This window comes from Patagioenas fasciata, chromosome 1 (assembly GCF_037038585.1).
Source record: "Patagioenas fasciata isolate bPatFas1 chromosome 1, bPatFas1.hap1, whole genome shotgun sequence".
NCBI lineage: Eukaryota > Metazoa > Chordata > Aves > Columbiformes > Columbidae > Patagioenas > Patagioenas fasciata.
Genome location: NC_092520.1, coordinates 46,697,102 through 46,720,071, shown reverse-complemented (window position 1 = coordinate 46,720,071; position 22,970 = coordinate 46,697,102). Strand labels below are relative to the sequence as shown.

At 37.7% G+C, this 22,970-nt stretch overlaps 1 long non-coding RNA gene across 3 annotated transcripts in view; it reads left to right on the top strand.

Annotated features, from left to right (window-relative positions):
* LOC139827577 (uncharacterized) overlaps window positions 1–22,970 on the top strand; it is a 91,721-nt gene that overhangs the window by 49,503 nt on the left and 19,248 nt on the right. For 2 of the 3 annotated variants that reach the window (XR_011738370.1, XR_011738369.1), the window contains 3 exons: window positions 16,891–16,993; window positions 19,072–19,177; window positions 20,506–20,687. This is a non-coding gene — a long non-coding RNA (uncharacterized lncRNA). Of the gene's footprint in view, window positions 1–15,408; window positions 15,541–16,890; window positions 16,994–19,071; window positions 19,178–20,505; window positions 20,688–22,970 lie in introns of all 3 variants that reach the window. The other variant, XR_011738368.1, reaches the window with a different exon arrangement.

Below are 22,970 nucleotides of genomic sequence, written 5' to 3'. Positions count from 1 at the left end.
ATTTCCCCTAAATGAAAATTTGAGGGGACAATCATGAGAGTAAGCATTCTGGTCTATGGCTGTTACTTCTGTCTGCATCCCTATCATGGGAGCTTCAAATGTTCCCTGCTCTGAGCAACCAGCATGAGCCACCAATACTCGCAGTGAGCAGCTTTGATACCCAAGGTCCCTGCCTGACTGACTGGCGAGGCACGAACTCAGGCTGGGAAAGGCTCCCTGTGCTGCCACGAACGCTCCAGAGGCAGTTGGCGGGGTCAACCGTCAGAGCATGCTCTGGGACAGGAGCTGCAGATATAGCCATGGGGAGCTGGCTCTGTTTCACATGTCTGAATGGGAACTTGTCAGCTCTACCTCGTGGAGAAGACTTGGCATGCCTAGGGTGTGATGCATCTGTTCTACCTTAGAAGTCTACCTTAAGACTTCTGAATCGAGCTGTAATGAGTTAATTCTAATTCCTTGTTTGATTTGAAAGGTAAAATTTTTAATTTTATCTTCTATTAAGATATTTTAAATATTATGTTAAAGATGTATGTTACTTAGATGAGAAGTGTGATGGGCCACCTATCATTATTAAAGGACTTTAATTCCATAAGGAAAGTCAGTGCTTTTATTTTTCATTCCAGTTTGATGGAATAAATGTGAAAATTGTCTTTGGCTTATTTTTTAATTTCCAATTTGCTCTGGTAGATATAAAATGAGAAAACTAGGATTTTGACACAAGTAAGTCTCAAGACAGAGTTATTTTGTAGATGCATGCAGAATTCAGAAAACAATTGCCTACTCTTATGTGTTTTAACAGACCAAATGTAGATGTCTACTATGTCAACATTTAAAATAGTTGTTAAACTCTGAGTGATCAATGAAGAGACACTGTCACCTACAGATTGTGATTTATCTCACCCTCATGTAGATATCTGGAATAAGCCTGATTAATCTCAGTCTAAAAGTGTGTATTTCTCATCACTCCACTAACTTTAAGGAGAATCAAAGGTCACTCACTCAGATATTCACGTCTACCTAATAGATGCTTAGACTTAACATAGATAAATCTCTCTTTAAAATCAAAATGATCAAAACATTAGGAATCTGACTATATAGAAAAATTTGGAATGTCAGAGCATGAAGTATTGAGACTGAAGTTTATTTTTTCTAATGATGATGTAGTTCAGACATGATATTGACTTACTATAGCGCAAGGAATTTCATTGAGGGTGTTCAGTAGGGGCAAGTCTAAGAAGAATGTATGTTGGGAATTTTAACCCTGGCCTACAAGGTTTTTCCAGTGGACAGGTTTTCCATCACTCCTAAAAAGGGATTTAGTCAAATGAGGTTGCAGAAAATAATGTTAAGGAAGTTAAATAATGTGACTGAAAGCTGTTCTTATTCCAGCTAAATTTAGGTAAGAACCCAGATGGAGCTCCAAAATGAGGTGTAGTCACTGTAGTTTTGTCTGGGAAAAGACCAACATCTCAATATCTAGTCCTCTCATGTGATGTGTTTGCCTCAGCTCTTGCTATCAATAACTGGGAACGAAAATAGCCTGAACTCTGAAGTTTGATAACCATGACCTCTGTCAAGTGTAATTTAGATATAAAGGTCAAAAAATAAATCTTGTATTGTCTAAAACTCCTGGATTTAAATGGAAAAGTTTTTTGGGGTATGGTTAAGTCAATACCCAAATAATTTTTTTTATTTATTATTTTTAATATTCACTCTTTGTTGCAATTATTCAGATGGATGAGGTGCATTACAACAGATAGAAAAAAAAAAAAAAAACAAAAAACCAAAATCCTGAAATCCCCAATAAATCGATGCACAATATACTTTTTAGTGCTCTCTGAGATCATAACCAAAAAACTCCAAATTTAAACAGTGGTCCAATTTCAGAATGCTGGTGGAAAGAAAGATATGTACTCTTCTGATGCAAAAAAAACACTTAACTATGATTTTGTGACATTTCTATCTTCCACCTAGTGTGTTGGGTGGAATTTGGATTGTTTTGAAACTATAGAGAGTTTTGGTATTGTTCTATTTGTTTTCTTCAGTTCTGGTATGTGGCATCACACTGAACAGTATAAGAAATATCTTAGAATTTGCCCTGTGCTTCCGTTAACTTAAAAGCTGTTATTTTGTATCTGAAATGCAAAAGGGGAAGAAAGTATCTTGCAGGTCAGAATCAACTATTACCACAACAGAAAAATTCAGGTACATCCTTTTTTCCCACTAGAACTACTCAAGGAGAAGACAACAGACTATTGAACATCAGCAGCACAGACTGGAAGCAAAATGTTATTCTCCGTTATGCTGCTATTGATCTCAACAGCTGCACCTCTTTTTCTAGTTTACATTATCATTACTGAAACTAATATTTGATCTTCTAATAAGAGTTACACATATTTCTACAGGCTTCATTGATCTTGCATATTTTTCTGGAACTATCTGATATTTGGTAAGGAAGATATTTATCTTTGGATAAGATATTTGAATTTTTACAAAAACAGATTATCGAAGGTGCAAGTTAATAACTTCTGTGAAAAACCTTAACTAGAAATAGCTGAAACAAACGTGGCAATGAAAAACCAAAGTGATATGTTCCTTTCTATTTCACTGCAAAAAGGACAGAGAAGAAAAAGGCAATGGGAAAATAATGCATATAAAGGCCAGATATCTGTGTCCTGAGGCCATCAGACACTTCCCTAATGGACTACAGAATGTGTAAAATAATTAATCATGTGGAGAAGGTATCGCCAGGGTTAGAGATGGGGTCTTCAGCTTTTAATGGAAATGCTCTGTGATTGATCTGGGGAAAAAAAAAAAACACAACAAAACTTTTGTAGTCAGAAAAGGATGGCATCTGTCATACTTAACTCATGATAGTTTAGAAGCACAATAAAAGACTAGACATGGTTCAGTACTTTTGTTTTGTGGGTTATTAAAACTATATATAACACAAGAAAAATACAAATATGCAATGAAACACTCCTCTTGGTAGTGTTCACAAATTTCAGCAGTAGGAATGCTTAAAAGATTAAACTCAGACTCTTGGGGGTCAGATTTGTTCCCTCACTAGCAATACTTCTCCCTCACTAATCTTTCTGTATACACTTTAAAGAATATATGGTGCATTTTCTACCTGCCTGTTAGATAAGTTGTCAAAATAGAGTCAAAACAGATCATTTAGTTCTTTGCTGGAGAACTGAACATAATAAGCATGTTTTAAAATTTAGGAAAAAAAAATGGTTTAGTGCTAACATGCAATTTTTACAGGCAAAGAATAGTACTAAGACTGAAAAACTTCGAAGAGAAACACAGTTAGGGTTTTTCTACATATGAAATATAAATCTGTCCATCTGGTGGAGACACATTATGGTACAGTCTTTGGTAATATGATCTGGAACTAATATTTTTCCACAAGATACTTTAATCATTTATTGTACAGGATAAACATTGTTCCTTATTTGAGCAGTTCCTTTAAATTTTCTTGCAACTCGCTATGTTAACAAGAACAAGTGAATCTAAGCCTTATTTCTTCTGCGCTATTTCAGTCGCTCATCCAACATTTTGGATGTCCAAATGGAGGTCGTTAACATCTACATTTTATTCAGAACCTGAACTTTATGAGTTATACAGCAATGCTGCTCAGTACTCCCATAAATTGAACTGAGATGCTTAGAAATCAATGATCAGAAATTGATAGTACAATTCACTGAAAATCACATAGTTTGACAGTATTAGTCAACAAAATAATTATTATTAGCCAATAGGTCTGAAAAAACAAGACATATCTAGCTGTGCAGTAAATTTATTGGAGGCACCATAGAAGACATTTAAAGGTTCTCGTCTGAATTATTTGGTGTGAATCAAATTATACACAGTAAAGAAAAATAAGTTCAAACTGAAATAGTGACTCAGAGAGAATGAGTTAGTTATGTACTTTTCACTTGTTTTTACACTTCCAGGGTCTCTTTGGAGTTGGAAATACAAGGGTAAAAATGTGCCCAAAAGCAATTTTTTGAGTCACCTATAGTCAAACAAATATTTGAAGAGAATCTACATTTGTGAGACTTTCAGTTCAACTCATCCAATCTAGAATTATGCTTCAAAGAATCTGAATTATGCCAGTATCCATGAGTTTTGAGGAGTTTTATTGAAGCATTAGCAGTTTGATCCCACTTAGGAAAAAGTTTTAAATTAGCCAATTAAGAAGAAAATACATGATCTAGAAAAACAGAAATATATTAACATATCTCAATAGTGATATGTGTATGAAACAGAGAAAAAGACATTCCCATGTAGCCAAATTTAGGATCACATTGAATGTCAGATTGCATCGATTAGACCAAAAGGATGTATGACGGGGGGTGGTAACTGGGCACATAAGTACTAACTGACATTGCTTTACAGCTAATGCAAAAAGTTTATTCCATTCAGCGCTACCATCTGCACAGGACTACAGGAGTCCTAATCCTGTACAGCAACTCACACCACTCTACGAGAGTGCAGACAGAGCCAAACACTGCAGCCTCAGAGGCTGCCCATTCCTCAGCCCTGCTGCCTTTGGGTGACCTCTGGATGGAAAGAAGGGACTGGCTGCCAAGAAGGAGGCATCTGGAAGATACTAGGAGGGTTTCAATGACAGGGAAGAGGAGGCAAAAAATGTACAGGATCTGAATCTGAAAGAGGTCAAACTCTAGTAGAAAGTAAAAAAAGGGTTGGACTTCCCCCCACGCAAGTTAATGGGAGTTTTGACATTCATTTCAGGAGCTGTAGTGTCAGGCCCCTGTGAGTGAACAAGGACTAGAGCATGGGAGGGAAGAAGTAAATAGTCTGCCAACAGGAGTAAAGCTGTTTGTGTCTAAAGGCATGACTGGGCTGTGATTTGGTGGTTTATACATAATCACACAACTCTAGTCTGGATTGAATGGGTACTGCTTAGGGTGTCTAAGTCTGCGAACAGCATCTACTTCTGGGCCCCTCACTACAAGGAAGACATCAAATTGTGGCAGGGGAGGTTTAGATTGGATATTAGGAAAAAAATATTCATGGAAAGGGTTGTCAGGCATTGGAACAGGCTGCTCAGGGAAGTGGTTGAGTCGCCATCTGTGAAGGTATTTGAAAGACACGTAGATGAGGTTCTTAGGGACATGGTTTAGTGCCAGTGTTATGTCAACGGTTGAACTCACTGACCTTGAGAGACTCTTATGACCAAAATGATTCTATGATTCTACTTCAGTGCAGACTGCAGAGCACACAGGTGCTTTCTGAAGTAGCTGCCACTCCTTAAGCATGTGTTGCTGCAGCCTCCCTCAGACACAGCTGTATCTCCTCCAAGCATCACTCCCCAAACCACTGCAGGCCCAATAGAAGTACTTGGAGGCTCTGGAGGGATGTTTCAACATCTCAGCCATATGTTTGCAGACATGGTAGCTGAAGTTCAGATTTTACAGCATGAAGGCTATGCCACAAGGCTCAGTTTCCAATGCACTGATGATGTAACTAAACTATGTTGTAACAAAACCTGTATGTGTGTGTGTAACTGTGATTACTTGAATTCTTAACAAAATAGATACATAAAGGAGAAGCTAAATGTACACACAAACACTGATGGACTCATAAGTATAATGCATTTAGCTGGTGTGAGGAGGAAGAAGGCTGGGTGTCTGAACAGCACTGGTGTGGCCCAGTGACAGGCTGGGCCAGTGAAGGCGAGAAGAATGGTCATATGATGATAGCTAAAGTGTCAAGGGGGTACAATTTATTGAAAAGCAGATCACAAAGGAGAAAATCCTTCCTGCATATTATTAGTGCTATTGACTGATTTATATAGTGCATTTTTTAAGCAAAGCTCTTTATAGAATTACAAACTATTAAAGCTGAGTGAATAACTCACAATGAATAATTTATCCCATGAATTTAACCTTTCTTTCTGCTTATGAAATAGCCACAAAGAGATCACTATTTCCTTAATTATTCAATGAATTTTTTAATGAACTTTTAAAATACTGTGACCTGATCACCAAGAATGTTCTGATGACACAAGATAATAAAGGTTTCTTTAGGTTCTTATTGTTTAGAGGCAAAAACCTTGTGGCTAACAAAAGCACATGCACTATCCTGTGCAAGTCTGGCGGCTTGTGGCGTGTGTCTCCTGCACAGCACAGTGCTTTGCAGAGGTATCTGAGCTGCTTCTGAATAGGCACAGTTTTAGGAAAGGAAGCACATGAGCTGTGGCAATGGGAAGCTCTAACCCTTAACAAAACCAGACTCGACATAGCACAAGATCTACCTCTATGACTTTGGAGTGCTGACAGGTGTGGGTGCATGGAGCTGCAGGATCTTGTGGAGACAGGGAAGCCCCTCTGGAGCCCCTCCACAGTGTCGTGCAGCTCAAGAGTATTTAGAGATGCTCCCTGTACACCTCAAGCCAGCTGGTTATGTACCTGAGCGCTATTTGTTTGAATTAAAGCCTGAATTCATTGTCATTCAACATAAGGCACATGGTAATTTTTTTCCCTGACAGGATGAGTATGTAAAACTCTGAATTTCAAATCTGTGCTTCTCTAAAATTCCTCTTTCATGAATATTCAGGTAAGTAGCATGCAAGTCTATTCTTTGACTAATTTTTGTCAGGATAGCTTAATTCCGTAACTGCTGTCAGAAAGTGAACATGGAAAAAGAGTGGACTGATAACTGGGATGAAACAGCTGGAGAAGTTGTGCACTGTGCGCTTGACCCACAAACGAGCTATCCCTTGGAATTATCCTGCTTCATTTATATTAAACATCAGTCATCCTCGAGAAAAAAAAAGGAACAGGAATAAGAATTGCAGAAACACTATCTGATAGTTTGGGGAGAAGACTGTGTTTTCACCCAGAGGGTGGTGGAGCACTGGAACAGGCTCCTTAGATAGGCAGTCATGGCCTCAAGCCTGGCAGTGTTCAATAAGCGATTGGACAATGCTCTGAGACACATGGTGTGAACTGTGGGGTTGTCCTATGTAGGGACATGGGTTAGACTCGATGATCCTTGTGGGTCCCTTCCAACTCAGGACATTCTATGATTCTGAAAAGGAGTGGGAACTGTGGTTTCATTAGTAAATATAAGGAGGGCTGGGTAGCAGCTCATGCTAACCTATCATCTGTAATGCAATGATCATCTTCGGAGGCTAGGGTAGATTCTGAAGTTATATGTAAATGCTCACCATCCTCTACTTTACTGCATTTCCTTTCAGGTTATGCCACAGGACTTTTAAAAACTGTTTCACAATTAAAATTTCATGCTGCACAGATGGAGAAAAATGAACTTCTAGCATAGCTATGTGTTCTAGCAATGGACAGTCACTTTTAAATTACAGAACAAACTTTGAGATATTTCCACTACTACTGTATTCTAATGCAGTGGCAAACAAGACTGAGGAGTAATGCATTTTGAAGCTGCTATTGAGTGTACTTGTTAGTGCTTCCCAATGTTAATAACCTGAGTGTGGCAGCAGATTAATAATCCACCTATAACAGCATGGTGCAGTCTTTAAATGGAGTAGTCTAAAATAAGATATTAACAATATCTATAGGTTGGTTTTTTTTTGAAGGAGAACTTGATTTGGTATAAAGAAATACAAAACCCCACTCTCAGATCTCTACTGAGCTTCCAGATGGAGCACAGAATGCATCTTTATTTTTCTTTATTAATTCTTTATTTTCTTGATGTAGGAGTACAATTTTACTGAAAGATGGCATTAATTACTCTCAGACTTGGTTTCTGTCAGCCCTCTGGCAAGCTCAAGGGAGCTCTTTTGGAGTGATTTCCCAGTGGTTATATCCTTATCTTGAAGCAGCCACGGGGTGCACACACCAAATTTCTTCTGGATGGAAGGAAACCAAAGGAGCTCTTGGATTGCTCCTGCGCTTCCACAGATCAGGACAAGTTTGGAGCAGGTCCAATGTAGCCCTCTCACCCAGTGTGTGTATGAAGTAGATTTCAGGTTCTCAGCAAGAACATTTTTGATCCATAAATCTATTCCTATTCATCCACACTAATCGATAAGGCTCGGTTAAGAAAAAGGCCAATAAGCTACTTTAATTTGAGACTGTGTGGATGTCCAAATCAAAAATGTTATGCAAAAAGAGGCAAAAGAGTGTTCTGATTTTCTGATGAAATGTAAACCTCTTATATCATATTGTTTTTACCTTTTTAAGAAAGTAGCTATGTTATACAATTTTCCTAAAACATATGCTAATTATGGGAATGTGTCTTTCTTGTTTTAGCAAGCTAAACTGTATTTCTACCTTCATAGTATTTAAATAGAGAATTAGATCATTCTGGATACCTGATCACTGTGGATTTCAGATGTTTAACAAATGTTATGAGAATAAGTGTGCATCTCAAATGTATATTTATATTGTTGTGCATAGAGTAATGTGTCTTTTGGGTCCTATTGTAAACAAGCTGTCAAGCTTAACTGGGTTAGCCTGTAAAAATATCTTTCCATAAATAAATTGAAAAAAAGCCCCAACAGTCAAGCAGCCTCTTCTAATGGGCTTGATCAGAAAAATACAGGGGGAAAAAAATATAATGAGACAATAATGTAGTCTGGTGCAGATTGCTTCTCAGAATGTTAGTATTTGTAACTTTGGCCAGCTTTTAGCTATTTTTCTTTGTTCTCCACTTGGCGATGTGGAAAATTCCAGATTCAATTATGTCCAGTCACGCCCAGTTTGTTATTCATCTGTTCTAGTTCACTCATGTCTTGCCAACTTAGATATGACTAAAATTATCCACAGAGAGATCAAGAGTGCATTTGCCTGCAACATGTTCAGCGCTGCCGCAGTAGAACAGAAGTGTGACAGCAGCAGACAGAAGAAGTGACTTTTACAGACAGCCCAATACCTGAGGAGGATCAGAAGTAATACACAAGATCTGGAGGTTATTCCTGGTGAAATTATAACAATGTTAACAGAGATCAAATATAACTTATTTTGGCTCATTTTTTCTGAGCACGAAATCTCTGTTACTGTGGCTGTTTGTCTCTGTCACCTTCTTTGATCTGCTTTGTTTTCTCATACAAATACTGTATGTAATTGTGACATTTATGCCAACCTATAAAATAAAATCACTTTTGTTTTGAGGAGTGTTACATAGTAGTACTATCAGACTTCCCATAAACCCAGAGTAAAATGCTCTGACATTCTAATAGATGAAAAAATAATTTATTATATAAAACTTATTTTAGAACTTGTTAATTAAGATTATGAACACTTTCCATTAAAAACTCCAGTTTAGCTATTCATTATTCTAAGGAATGAAATGATCTGTTTTTTAATCATTGGGATGAAAATTCTTTCTCTTTTAATTTGCAAAATATTGTGTTTTCTGGAAGTTGCTGACAAGGAAGGTAGTGTAAAAGAGACAGCTATCTTTTCTACCCTTTCAAAAGGGGTTTAAAAGTGATTTAATAATGAGAATAAAAGTTAAAAAGGCTCTCCAGTGGAGAGAGCCTTCATTGAGGACTTAGGTGATGGGCATTTGAAAACTTATAGTGACACATTTGGAAGATTTTTCAGGTTGCTGTTAGCATATATTAGATCATTTAGAAGCTGAAAACTTTCTGTTCATATAGCTCTCTTTAGTGTGACCTCATAATGATATTTATTTTTGCACCCTCCATTGCAACTGGTGCTGACTGCTTCAATGTCTTCATCTCGGATAGCCATCAGTGTTAACACAAGAGGAACCAGTGTGCCACCAATGAGAATTAATAGACCCTTCTGAAGGAAAGATCGTAAATTGGAGTGATTATAGAAAAGTGAAGAACAACAGGGACTCAGCTATTTTGGTAACAAACAATGAACTATAACAAAAAATGTAACATGAGAATACCAGACTGAGGTTTTCACACCCACCAGCTTATTCTTGACCAACTCGAATACTAAAAACTGGTGTGCCTTTATTTATAAGAATGAAGTTACTTAATGAAGTTAAATCAATCTTCCTCCAAGTTCATAGTATTATAGCTCTAAAGTTCTGTATGGAATAGAACTTTACTTCTGGCACTGGGTGGGATTCAGCATCAAGCTTTAGAAGTTATACTGAAAAAACTACAATTGGGCCTGATGCTATTGACACCTGAAAGATTCTTGCTCATCATCACCACAATGTTGTGATGCTGTGTATTACTGTACAGTATCGCACTGTAGAACTGCTTCTAAATAGTATTTTACTGTTTTTCTTGTTCAGCCTAGGAACCTTATCACTGGCTGCTCAAAATTTTTCACCAGTTAATAAAATCTTCCCCTTTATTCTCTATCCTTGGAATGAACAAGTGTTTGGAAACACATAATGAATATCATGAGTTTGCTAAATGCATGGAACTTCAATCCCATTGATTCAGTGAATGCAGTTTTGTCTGTCAGTGCCACATACCAGTTCTGCCCTGATATACTGGTGTTATTTGACCTCTTTCACTTGTTAATCAGAAGAAGAATTCATCTGCAGTGCCGAGATGCTTTAAACATTGGGACAATGTCTCCGGTGTGCTTGTTGGTGCATATTTTGAAGGGTACAACTACAAATATTTTGTTTCTGTTGTGCCCTGTCGTCAACTTTGACCCAAGTATCTATGTATTTCTCCACCTCACGTATTTCTCCCTGTCAACAAAAACATGTGCATGATTCATGTGAGTGGAAGAAAGGATTATGATTATTATGAGGATGACAAACTTTCCCGATTGTTTGGTTTTATGTTGTTGAAATTTGCAGTCTTTAACTGGCATTTTCATAATACATTTTAACAGCATTGATACCACTGTTTCCTTTGCTGTCTCTGCATCTTTTCTTCTTTCCTTGTCTAGTGTTTATGTCCAATAAAAGCACATACTACCCCACATAAATCTGCTGGTTTTGTTCCAGAACCATAGGTATGTGACCTTAAAATTAAGCACAGAAATAGTGGAACAAGCTAAAACCGAAGTTAGAGGAGGAGGGTTCCGGACTATTACAGAGCAATTAATATTGAATAGCCCTGGACCTGTGCTGACATATTAACAATAAAAAGGAATCATCTGTGGAAGCAAAGATGGTAAGTCACAGAGGGCACATATAAGTACAGCCTCAGAGCTATAAAAGCCAGACTGACATTTATCACTCTGTGCATATTGGAGCTGTCATGTTGGTCCTCAGATGATCGTGTTACTACCTTCAAGACATCTTTTTAGATGTGAAGCAAAGATTAGAGAGGGAATGAGAGAGAGGCTTGCTAATAAGTATTGGGTGAAAGCCACATAGAGGAATTAGCATTTATATTATTTATTGTCCCTTTTTCATCAACGATACCCCCCTTCTTTCTAATTTTTTCCTTCCCCTTGGATTTTTCTAACCTTACGCTGAGATCTTTGTACGTTAAACCTAGTTCAGCTTCAGAATGGATTAAAATCAGTTTGACTAAATACTATGTTCAGTGAACGACAAATTGTACAGCTTCACACATTATTATTTGTGCTAAAAGCTATTATGTAAATATATTGGCTTATATAAGCTTAAATAGGATGACACAGGAATGCAAAGAGAGGGCATACATACAGATCTATTGAAATGATACTCTGTGAGCATATCCTCTAATAGAAAATTGCATATTCTCACTCAGAAGGCAGAAAAGAACCATATGTCTATTTTAGTGGTTATGTCCTGAAATGATGCACTTATTCCTTTTATAATATTTTGAAATAAATACATATGGGACCGGTCAGATGTCAACAGTGGCACTGAAAGGAGTATGAATTAGTCACACTGGCACACAGGGCCCTGGAACAATGAACACTGCTCTGGAAGACCCTTGAATGCAAGCCTATTTGCCTCTTAATCCAAATGAATAATTAATGATAATTATCATGCTGCAGTTATTATCTGTGATAATAATATATCCGTAAGGTGAATAAATTCAATCTGCTACTATGCAGAAATGGCAACTCATAATATTCTTAAGAAATACAGATATAATTACCAGTATTAACGGTCAAGAAAAAAAAAAAAGATTTTTATATAAAGAATTAGAGCAAAAGGTCTAAAGTTTAGTGAGAATGAATTTGATTGCATTATGTTTATTGTTTAGCTGTCATTTCTATGGCATCAGTTTGCAATCCTTTCACAGCTTATTTTCCTAAGACCTAATTAGTGAAAAGTGAAATGTGCATTTGTTCGTTACAATCTATCCATAACTTTTCCATCAGCCCGCTGTGAGAGAAGATCAGGCTCAGAGTCTTACAAGCGTCCATCTGCGAACGAGTCCATTTGTGTAGTTCACTAAGCTGGTAATTTTCCTCAGGTACAAAAACTTTAAAGTATTAAAGCAAAAATCAATAAAACCAAATAAAATATTAAAAGGTCAAATACATGTTTGAAGCTCGTACAAAACCAGCCATAACATTTATTTTTGAAAGCACCATAGGTGAGCTGTCAGCTAGGCAGACTAGTAGGCAATCATATTTAATCCGATCTCCCTCATTGAGCTTGTTGTGACAAAGGAAAATGGGTGGGGGATGGGTGAATGGGAGCAAGAGGAAGCAACTATTCCCATTCTGTTTGAAATTGTTTTTATATCTCTTTATTTTGACTATTGAGATTCCAGTCATATAAATTAAAGACTTCAAAGTCTACTTAATTTGTATTATATTAATGACTGACAAAAAGCTTTGAAATTCAAAGTTCATGCAGACCTTTAACTCACACCAGGAAGGCTTGGTTTTTCCCTCCTTCTTTTCATCCCATGATTTGAAAACTGGTTTACTCAGGGGAATGGTAATGAGATGTAGAGTTTCTCACCTCTAGGTCATCGCTTCAAATCTGGCCCAGGTTGGTAGGAACCAAAATTCATTATCATCTACTTATGGTTCAGCGGCCTATGTGAAATGGGTTGATGGTCTTTCAGTCTAGTTTTCAGTGGGCTAGTGTCCACACAATAATAAACACTAATTAGCACCAGAATAGGGCTGAAAGTTGTATTCCCAGTCTAAAGTCCAGAGATTGTTATGACAACCCCTCAAAAGTCTGGAACCTTCTGGGACTACCTTCCAAGAGGGGGGGTTAATTCTTATTTGATTGTCACTATGATTCATTCATTTTTAATTTTTTTTTCTGAAAAAATGGGCAAAAGAAATTGCCTCTTTTTCACTCCCCTTTTCATCAGAAAACAACAGATTTCCCTCAAAGTGGATCCTGACAGGTGACAAGAATAATAACGTGTAAGAGTCAGTAAAAGGATGCATTATTAATCACTCTGGATTTCATTTAGGCCGTCAGCTCAGTGGGTGAGCTCTGTAGAAGAAAGAGCGGAGATATTATCGTTATTATTTACTTGTCCATTCAAGAGTCATGAACCAGGACATCATTGTATTAAGCAATGTGCAAACATAGAAGAGAGAGCTAGTCCCTGCCCTGAAGAGCATACAATTTAAACATAAAACAGTGTATACTTACAGGTAGATGTACATAGGTGGAGGAATAGTGGGAGATGATTATGCTATGCCTGACAGCTTAGTGATTACTTTTAACCACAACATGATATTTCTAGTAATAAAATTATAGAATATGTTGTCAAGCTTTTCTGTAGGCATCACAGAAAAGAGAGGAGTTCTGGAATGGAGAATTAGTAAAGGAGAAGTTGTATTTGCAGACGTTAAGGCAATCATGAAGGACAGCTTTGGTGAAAAATCTTATTTGAAAATGGAACAAGAGGACAATCAGTCCTGACACTGGCTGTTCATTATAGTCCAATGATTAATGCAAAATTAAAACCAGTAAACTATGGAATGAGTGAAGAGTGTTTACAGGTTGTTACAACATACTGTGGCAAGCAAGGAAAGAGGCAAGAGGAAAAGGAAATATTATGAAAGCACTGAGCTGGAAGAAGGTCTTTGCAATAGCAATCCAAGTGTGACACAAAGTGTTCATTGATGGTGGAAAAAACAGTGTTGCAGTAAGATAGATAGGTGATGAAGGACTTGCTCTATGTCTGTGTATGTGTGTGTATGAAGGGAATAACTGAGTGGGAAGATGCAGAAAAATTCATCTCGAAAATGCCTTGTCAAAAGTCTTAGTAAACTTAGGCACACTCTGTATGAGACCTAACAATATAAATCTTATTAAAAGAATACATTTTTATAACATGCTTCAGTGGCAGGAGGGTGAAAATATGATCCAGTGATCCAGAAAGGTGTTATTGGGAGTATTTGTCAGAGATAATTAAGGGCCTTGCTTAGCCTTTTCAACACTTGCTAAGAAGTTAGGGATCCACAAGAAAGTAGAAATCCACAAAGCTGACTTTCTTGTGGACCAGCAAACAATTGTATGTAAAGAAAAGTCTGGGTAGCCACATAAAAGATGGTGGATGTGCCAAAGAGGACGAGAACAAGAATGTCTAGGAAGAGGTCTTTAGAGTGTCTAGCAAGAACTGTTTTCATAGAAGGCAGGGGGCAAAAAGCTCTGTTGGAGAGGGTATGGGTTGGAAAGGGAGGAGAAGAATTACTGATTCTTATCCTAAACAACTTATTTGGTGAATTTAAATGAAATGGAGAAGGGAGTTAAGGCTGTACTTGGAGAGGAAAGAAAGGTCAAAGACAACATTTTCTAAGACTAAGGCATCTAAAGCATATTGTACTGTGAGGAGAAAGTCAAAGTAGTGTATGAGGTTAAGGAGAAGAGTAAGAGAGAGGCTGTGTATGCGAACAAAGGACGTTAGGAGCTGGAAGAGAGCAGGGTCACTGGGGCTTGTGGATGGGATTTGGAGGAGAGAGCAAATGAGAAATGTCAGTGTTTATGACAGAAGATAGTGCAGGATCTGTAAAAGGAGGAGGAAATTTGAGATGCATGCCAAGGTGAGGAAGGAAGGTCGTGGCTTGTGCTGCCTATGCTTTCTTGGAAGAAGAACAAAGTTCTGGCAGACACAAAAGTAGAAGGAAAAGCGGGAGATTTAAGAAATGAGTTAAAAGTGGGAAAAAGTCACCTGAGACTGTGGGCCTGGCATTTGTTTAAGCTAGAGCTGCTTATTTGGGAAGGCATCAAAGAGGAAAAGATGAATTTGCAGTGGAGATTGATAGGGGAAATTGTATATGGTTCATGATAAAGAATGGATAATACATATGCTGGTGGATGAGTCAGGAAAAGGGAATGGCATAATGGAGATTGAAGTGGAAAGAGGAGCCACAGGCAACCAAGGTGGAGGAAAGTAGCACAAAACATGTATGGGAGAAGGCCTATTGTTGGGCCTTCTGTAATGATTCAAATTTACAAAGCAAGAGCAGCCATCTTGCTTCGTGGTATGTGAGAAGTGGGTTTTGATTCTGTAAGCTTCAAAATTCATTTGCCAGATCCTAGGCAAAAGCTGGGTGAAGAAAGCTCACTTGCCCTCTTCCTTTTCAGGTTATACAAACATATCTACCACAGGACAAACAAATCCCTTGTTGATTCAGTTGCTGCACAGCCTCAGAGTGCAACATAAACTGCACTGCTTTATTACTTCAGTTATTCTGTATCACAAACTTCATAGAAAATGTAAGCATTTTTATTTCCTTTCCTTGGAATTATTAAAATCTCTTTTACAGATGGTTATAAAATGTAATGTGTAAGATCTATGAGGATAGCAGTTTTGGACTTCATCATTGGTTTCTGGACTTGCATAATAGATTCAGCCTTAGCATCTATATACATAAATTTTTTTGGTGTTAATCCTTTCCTCTTACATCCATTAAAGTGTTAACCTAGCTTCCAGGTAGATCTTGAAGATGTGTTGTCCCCTTATACAGAACATATACATATATATATATGTGTGTGTGTGTGTGTGTGTGTGTATGTATTATTTATTTATACTTAAAAGTACATTTTAGAACATTTGGGGTATGCTTTACACGTTTTTTGTAATGAAAACTAAATCCTGATCAATGCAAATGATGATATAATAGTCTATGAGTCAGTCTTTGCATAATACCAAGTGAGAAGGAAACAATCAAGATTGATGTACCTATGGACGTAGTAGGCAGGTGTCAGTGGCTAATTTCAGTGATTAATTTCACTGCACTAAAACTGAGTGATGTCAGGAGTCCTATAGGGAATCAGGTTGAGTTCATCTCACTAAGTCTCCTTGGCAACTTTTCTAAATGATTTTCAGGGGGACAGTATTTATCCACTGTATCACTGTCATGTTTTATTCGAGTTCACTATTGTGTCCAAATGAGTAATAAAAATTTAATTTTCACTGAAGTAACTAAGAAATAAATAGTAACTATAAGTAATCTTTTAATCTGATGTGTAAATATGGCATCCTAAGAGTCTTACATCCAGTCTTCTCCAGTCTTCCAGTCCTGTTAGATTTTTTATTGTCTCTCTACTGCTCCTATGCTATTTATTGATTTAGTGACAGACAGTTAAGAAGCAGTAGTGACATATTAATAGGTAAGGATAACAAGGAGTGGGATCTGTGCAGGAAAAAGAATCAAATCAAAGCCCTCTGAAGGAATAGCATCTGTCTGAATTCAGGGGTGCTCTGCTCAACTGGGCTGCAGTTTGGCCAGTGGGCACACTCATCAGCCCAACCAGCTACAGCACTATGGTGCCTTCCTCCTGGATAGGACTGCAGGGAAGAGCTGGAGGTGGCATGTGTGTGAGATGGCTGTGGTGAGAGCACAGGTTGCAAGCAGGGAAAAAGAACTGGGAAGTTTGAACAAAGTGAAGCAGTACATGGAGGAATGTGGGAAGGAAGCAAGAGTTGTACTTAGGGGAGCACAGGTCCAGGAAAATCTGCAGGAAACCAAGTTTAACAATTGTATTGCATGTGAAAAAAATGGAAATGTTATTTGCTTCCTCTTTCCTTGAAGAGCTTTTTTAATACATCTTTTTTAACTCTAGGTACCTAGGCCCCAGTTCGGCAAAGCACTTCAGCACATGCTTGACTTAGCAAATGAGTTGTATGTAATTCTTAATTGACCAGATGACCTAAGCGTGTCTCAAGGTATGTATAAGATTAAACCTAGGCATATATGCTCTGCTGATTTAGAGGCTAAACAATGTGAAGGGCTCTGCCATGTGGAACCAAGAAAAGTGTGGGGTAGCCATAGATAGCAGAATATGAAATATTAACTGTTTATACAGAGACTGCCCATGGGACCATATTATGATACAGGGATTACTTGTTACTAATATAAATAGTGAAGAATAATAATGGTAACTTTGGTATGCTGCATGGGAAGTTTGTAACATGCACATCCTTTTGCAGTTGCTCTTCTTGTGTATTTCTGGTTATTTCAATATACTGTTATTCTATTAAACTTAAGACTAAATTACTAGGTCTGAAAGAATTCTGAAAGCTAAAAGGATACAACTGCAAATACACAAATAAATAAATAAACAAATATTTACCAGATCAGTAACTTTTTGCAAGTTCACTGTTAATCCTTACTGGTTTTGTAAAATGTTTGTGCAATTTAACAGTACCATTTATTATTATTGTTAACTCAAATTGCAGGAGCACACAATGCATTGACTTGCATTGTTTTCATATGAGAAGACTAATCTAAATGAACCTTCCCCTCATACAAAGTTACCATGACATCTTTCTGGCATGGCTTTTAATAGGCTGCGTCTAATACTGGATAAGAGAGAAAGTCCTCTCCAGAAAGGGCCAGCAGCAATGCAGCTCTGATACAAATCATCACACTTCATGAGTCTTGTGCAGGGAAGCATGTTTAAGTTTGCTTTTGACTCATTGTCTGGCATGTTTATAGCAACGTAGCCCCATGTGAATATATTCTATAGTCATCTTACTTAACTGGGGCACTCTTGTGCTAGAACAACCTGGATTAAACGAAGTTGCGGATAGTACATATGTAATATACACATTATGAAGTTATAAGAAAATAGAATAATAGTGGAATGGAGAAAGGAGAAGAAAGGTCAGTGTCACTGTTATCAATGCCAAGTAGCAACACTTGCTTCTGTGTGCTTGCACCTGCAGAGAATTTAAGTCATATAATCACCTGGGGAGGAATAACCCCAGACACCAGTGCAGGTTAGGGGTGGATCTGCTGGAAAGCAGCATTGCAGAGAAGGACTTGTGAGTTCTGGTTGACCACAAGTCAACAATGTGCCCTTGTGGCCAAGAAGGTAAATGCTATCCTGGGGTGCACTAAGAAAATGTGACCAGCAGGTTGATGGAGGTTCTCCTCCCTCTCTGCTCTGCCCTGGTGAGGCCACATCTGGAATACTGCATCCAGATCTGGGCTCCCCAGCTTAAGAAGGGCAAGGAATTACTGGAGGTAGTGCAGCAGAGAGCTACAGAGATGATTAGAGGTGTGGAGCATCTTTCTTATGAGGAGAGACTGAGAGAGCTGGATCTGTTCAGCCTGGAGAAGTCAAGGTTGAGAGGGGATCTCATCAGTTCTTATAACTATCTCAAGGGTGGGTGTTAAGAGGTTGGGACCAGGCTCTTTTGAGTGGTGTCCAGCTATAGGATGAGGGACAATGGGCACAGACTGAAGCACAGGAGGTTCCATCTGAATGTGAGGAGAAATTTCTTTACTTTGAGGGTGCACAGCACTGGAACAGGCTGCCCAGAGATGTTGTGGAGTCTCCTTCTCTGCAGACATTCAAAACTCACCTGGACACATTCCTGTGCGATGTGGTCTGAGTGAACCTGCTTTAGCAGGTGGGTTGAACTAGATGATCTCCAGAGGTCCATTCCAACCCTAACCATTCTGTGATTCCGTAATCCATTCCTGAATATTCAAGAATTCACTGCAATTTCCTTACAGTAGCAAATAAAACATTTTCATATTCAAAAGTGATTTAACAGCAATTGCTACTAAATATTGAGAGAAAATATTGAAATTATGTCTTTCAAAAATATGCTTTCTACAATATCGTATTTACAGGAAGTAATAGTTTTCAAAAAGGCGAGTAATTGGATTTGTTGGTAGGATATTCTTAGAAAACACGACTGATGGAGGTGTCTGTCCAAAAATACCAGTAATAATCCTGAATCCATTGCCCTGCTCATTCCTAAGAAAAGATAAACAGCATCTTTCCTTGCAGATCTCAGTGTGTGTACTCAGCAGATGAAATTCACCTGTGGGAAAGCGGAATGATCAGGACTCTCCATTTACTTCTGTCCTGACTTCTGCTTCAAAAGGAATAACAGGTTAAAATATAAACATTTTTATTCCTATGTACTTTTAAATGTTTTACAGCTGTTCGCAACCCCACTTTGTAAACTAGTTTCTGAAATGCACAATGTCAACATATTTCTCTTGAGAAAAAGGACCTTTTTATTCATTACTTGTGCCTGCATCACAGTAAGTGCTGGTGTGATCATACTAGAGAATGAAAGTATTCTTCTTTATGCACAGGTATCCATGATGCTAATCAGCCTGGTAAAGTCTCTCAGCTAGGACCTGAGGAAAATACTTTCTCTCTTAAGATGAGAGATTGATTCTGTCTTTGTGACGCGTCTGTCCTTAGCCTACACAGTGGCCAGTGGCTGACGCTCTACTGTTGCGTGGAGATACATTTCCAGCAAAGCAGGAATATGCTGCCTCTTCAATAAGGCATTTTCAGTAGCTTTGTAGTCTGCATTTTAAAAATTGTGATATTTGCTGAGCATTGCATTATACTTTGGTGCTTAGATGAGCAGAACAGCCAAATGATTTCCTGTCTGATCCAGAATCACCTGTTCAAAAATCTAGGTATTTAAATGAATAAACAGCTGGTTTACATAAACCTTCTAAAGTCTGAAGTACTTATCTATTTGAAATGAACTGGTTTTTAATAAAAAACAAATTAGAATCTTTATTCCATGGTGAATTAGATACAGGTATCAAGAGGAGTCTGGGCAGAAGTGGTTTTAATAATTTTCATTCACTCCAGTCATTGAGGCCAACTGTGGTACATTCACACAATTTTCAATGGTTACCTCTGAGCAGAGACTCTTCAGCAGCCACAGTGATTCCATACCTACCGCCCTTTTTATTTTCCTACTGACATCCAGTTTCCTTCCCTAAAACGTTCGCATCAGCCGAACAATTCTCTTGATTTTAGGATTGGTCTGTGCCCATCAAAATGAAAATGAGATAGACAAAAGAACAGGGCCTAGAAAAATATCAGTTACCTCAAAAATATTCAGTTTTCTGGTCTCACAAGACCCCATTCTTGACTGTGCCTGCTGATCTGTGCTGTAACGTAAAAATACAGCAGTCTGTGTTGTGATTACAGCAGAACTCTGCACACAGCATTTTAGCATTTTCAAAAGCAAATAAACCACACTTTTTGTTTGAATGCTCTCTATCTGTAAACAGAAACGTTTGATACTACATATTTTAAAACGTGAGTTTGTGCTCGTATCCATGTCATTGGTATCAATGATAATTAACAACTAAAATTAAAGGAGAGATAGATGAATACCTGAAATATTGTATAGCTATTTTTAAATTAATACTGGTGTAGAACTTAACAGTGCTTTTTCTTCCCTAGATACTTGCTTTCAAGGAGCCAGACTGCAAATCTGCAAACATTTAAAGAGAGAGAGGACAATTGCCCCTACAGTTCCACCAGTCTAGTTCCTTCCATACCTTTAAAGACTCTGCCACCTTTACAAGACCCATTTCACATGGCTAACCATTGCAAACAAATTTATGCATTTTTCATACTCACAGGTTGGTATCATAAAAGAAGCCCCTGAATTGTGAAGACAGAGCATTTTCCATTAGTTTTGTAATTTTCATAATCTGCTACCATTCCTCTGTCTAGTTTATATTCTCTGACCTTTTGGTGACATTTCAACTTGTACAGATGAGTAAATGCACAAATATTATATTCTGGGTCATCCTTAAGTATGTACAGTATTGAATGCTTCCTGAAAGGCTCAGAACAAATGAGCACCCATGATCCATTTGCATACTCAACATTTCATTTCTTCCAGCTAAATGCCACTTCTGCAGTCCCAGCAGTTTTGTTGCTGAATATCTAGCAGATATGAATCCCTTAGTGGAAGAAACTGTGTACCTAGACAGAGAACATTTGCAAATGAAATACGTTTGTTAAATTATAGCATCAGAATATCATATATTTGAATACAGAAATTGGCTAGGAATATATGATTTAAAACTATTAACAACTGTCACAACTCAAGGAGATAGTTCAGTGTTATAAAAAGTCTCTTTCAATAAATAATAGACATATATCCATCATATATTCTCAGAGTATGATTCATCTCACTTTATTAGCTTTCATAACGTAGACATTAAGTCTTGTGTGGGCTACATCTACAGTCAGTGAATTGAATATAGAGTTTGCTAGAGGGTGACCTGATCTTTCCTTAGGTAGTATCTTAGGTAAACAGGATAAATTACTAGATGCGGTTTCTCCCTGCTGATTGCTGATGGACATTATGATATTGGCTTACACTAGACATCTGTTTTAGTGGTTCAAGTTAGAGGGAAAGAATCTCATCCTACACATGTTATGAATCTCAGTCATCTCAATTATTTTACCCAAGAAGTTTAATGGAAATCAAGCTTTAAACTTCTACTAGTAGTTACACTCACTTCTTGGAGACTCAAACAAGATATGTGCACTTGATGATGAATTTAAACATTGCCAACAGTTTTGGTAAGCCTGTGTTGAATCATACGGTTCTTTAAAGAATATGGCTCAAGGATTTCTGATTGAGTGGATGTATAATTTGCTTCAGTGTCTTGTGCTTATATGCTATGTGCTGATTACTGTTTGTTACAATGAACTATTTTCAGTTCCTTATACATTCATTGAATTCTAATAGTGGCCTGAAATCTTAAATTCTAGATGTCATCTTCAGGCTAAAATTCTTAGGTACTCCTCAGATAAAACTGTTCAGTTCTTTCTGCAAATGGAAGTGGTTAGGCTAAGCAAGGAATCACTAATATACATGTCTGTTATAAAATAAAAATTGATGGCCCATTCCTTTATAAGCTCCTACATTGCCATGGCTTCAGAACATGTATTCTGTGGAGCTCCACCAGGGAGAGGAGCTGGGCAGAGTTCGGATAATTGAAACCCACTTAGCTAAGGGATGAACTGACAGATGCTGGTGTTAGTGAGATAAGGACACTGTAATCAGGGAATTATGAATATGTGGAAAGACTGAGAGGGTGTTGCATAGACCTCACAAAGAGTTGGAGTTAAAATAGAAAATTCACCCAGACAATGGGACTGAAGCAAGAAGCTCAAGAGAGTAGATTTGATCCAAAGTGGATTTGCTAAAAACATAATAGAGTGCAAAGAAAAGACTGTCTGAGTAATTAAGATTGGGGAGCTAGAATTACCTACTGAAAGAGAATAGGATTGGAAAGAAGTGTTGGATTACAACTGTGATAGCCAGATGACATGACTACGGCTCACTGAGCAACAAGAAGAAGGTTGAGAAGTCAGAAGAAAGCAGCACAATATCTGGACAGAGATGAAAAAGGGCCAAAGACAAGCTGTGATGAGCACACCTTTCCAAGTATGTGAGCTGAATTATCTTTTTCTCTGCCAGAAAATATCTTCAAAACCATACACAAAAAAGGCTCTGTGTACACTGACAGACTAGAAATTCACTTTACAAGTAGTGGACAACTCAGGGAGATCTGTCTTTCCAGCTGGATAAAGAGAAAGTTAAAAGAACCTGAAGCCAGTCAAATTCAGATCCAAAGTATGATGTACATTTTTAATACTAAAAATTAGTAATCATTATAATTTACATATGGCAAATTTTCTATTGGGGAGGAACCTTCAAGTAGAAATATCAGTATTTTCCATGTTTGAAAAACAAAAGGTCAGACGAATTCATATGCCCTCTATTATCTCATAATTGTAGTGTTTCCTTCTGTTTTAACCTGTTAATGCCCTGTCCAGACCCCCATTTTAAATTGTATGGAAAAGAACAACTTCCCAAAATCGTTCATCTGTTACCTAAATGT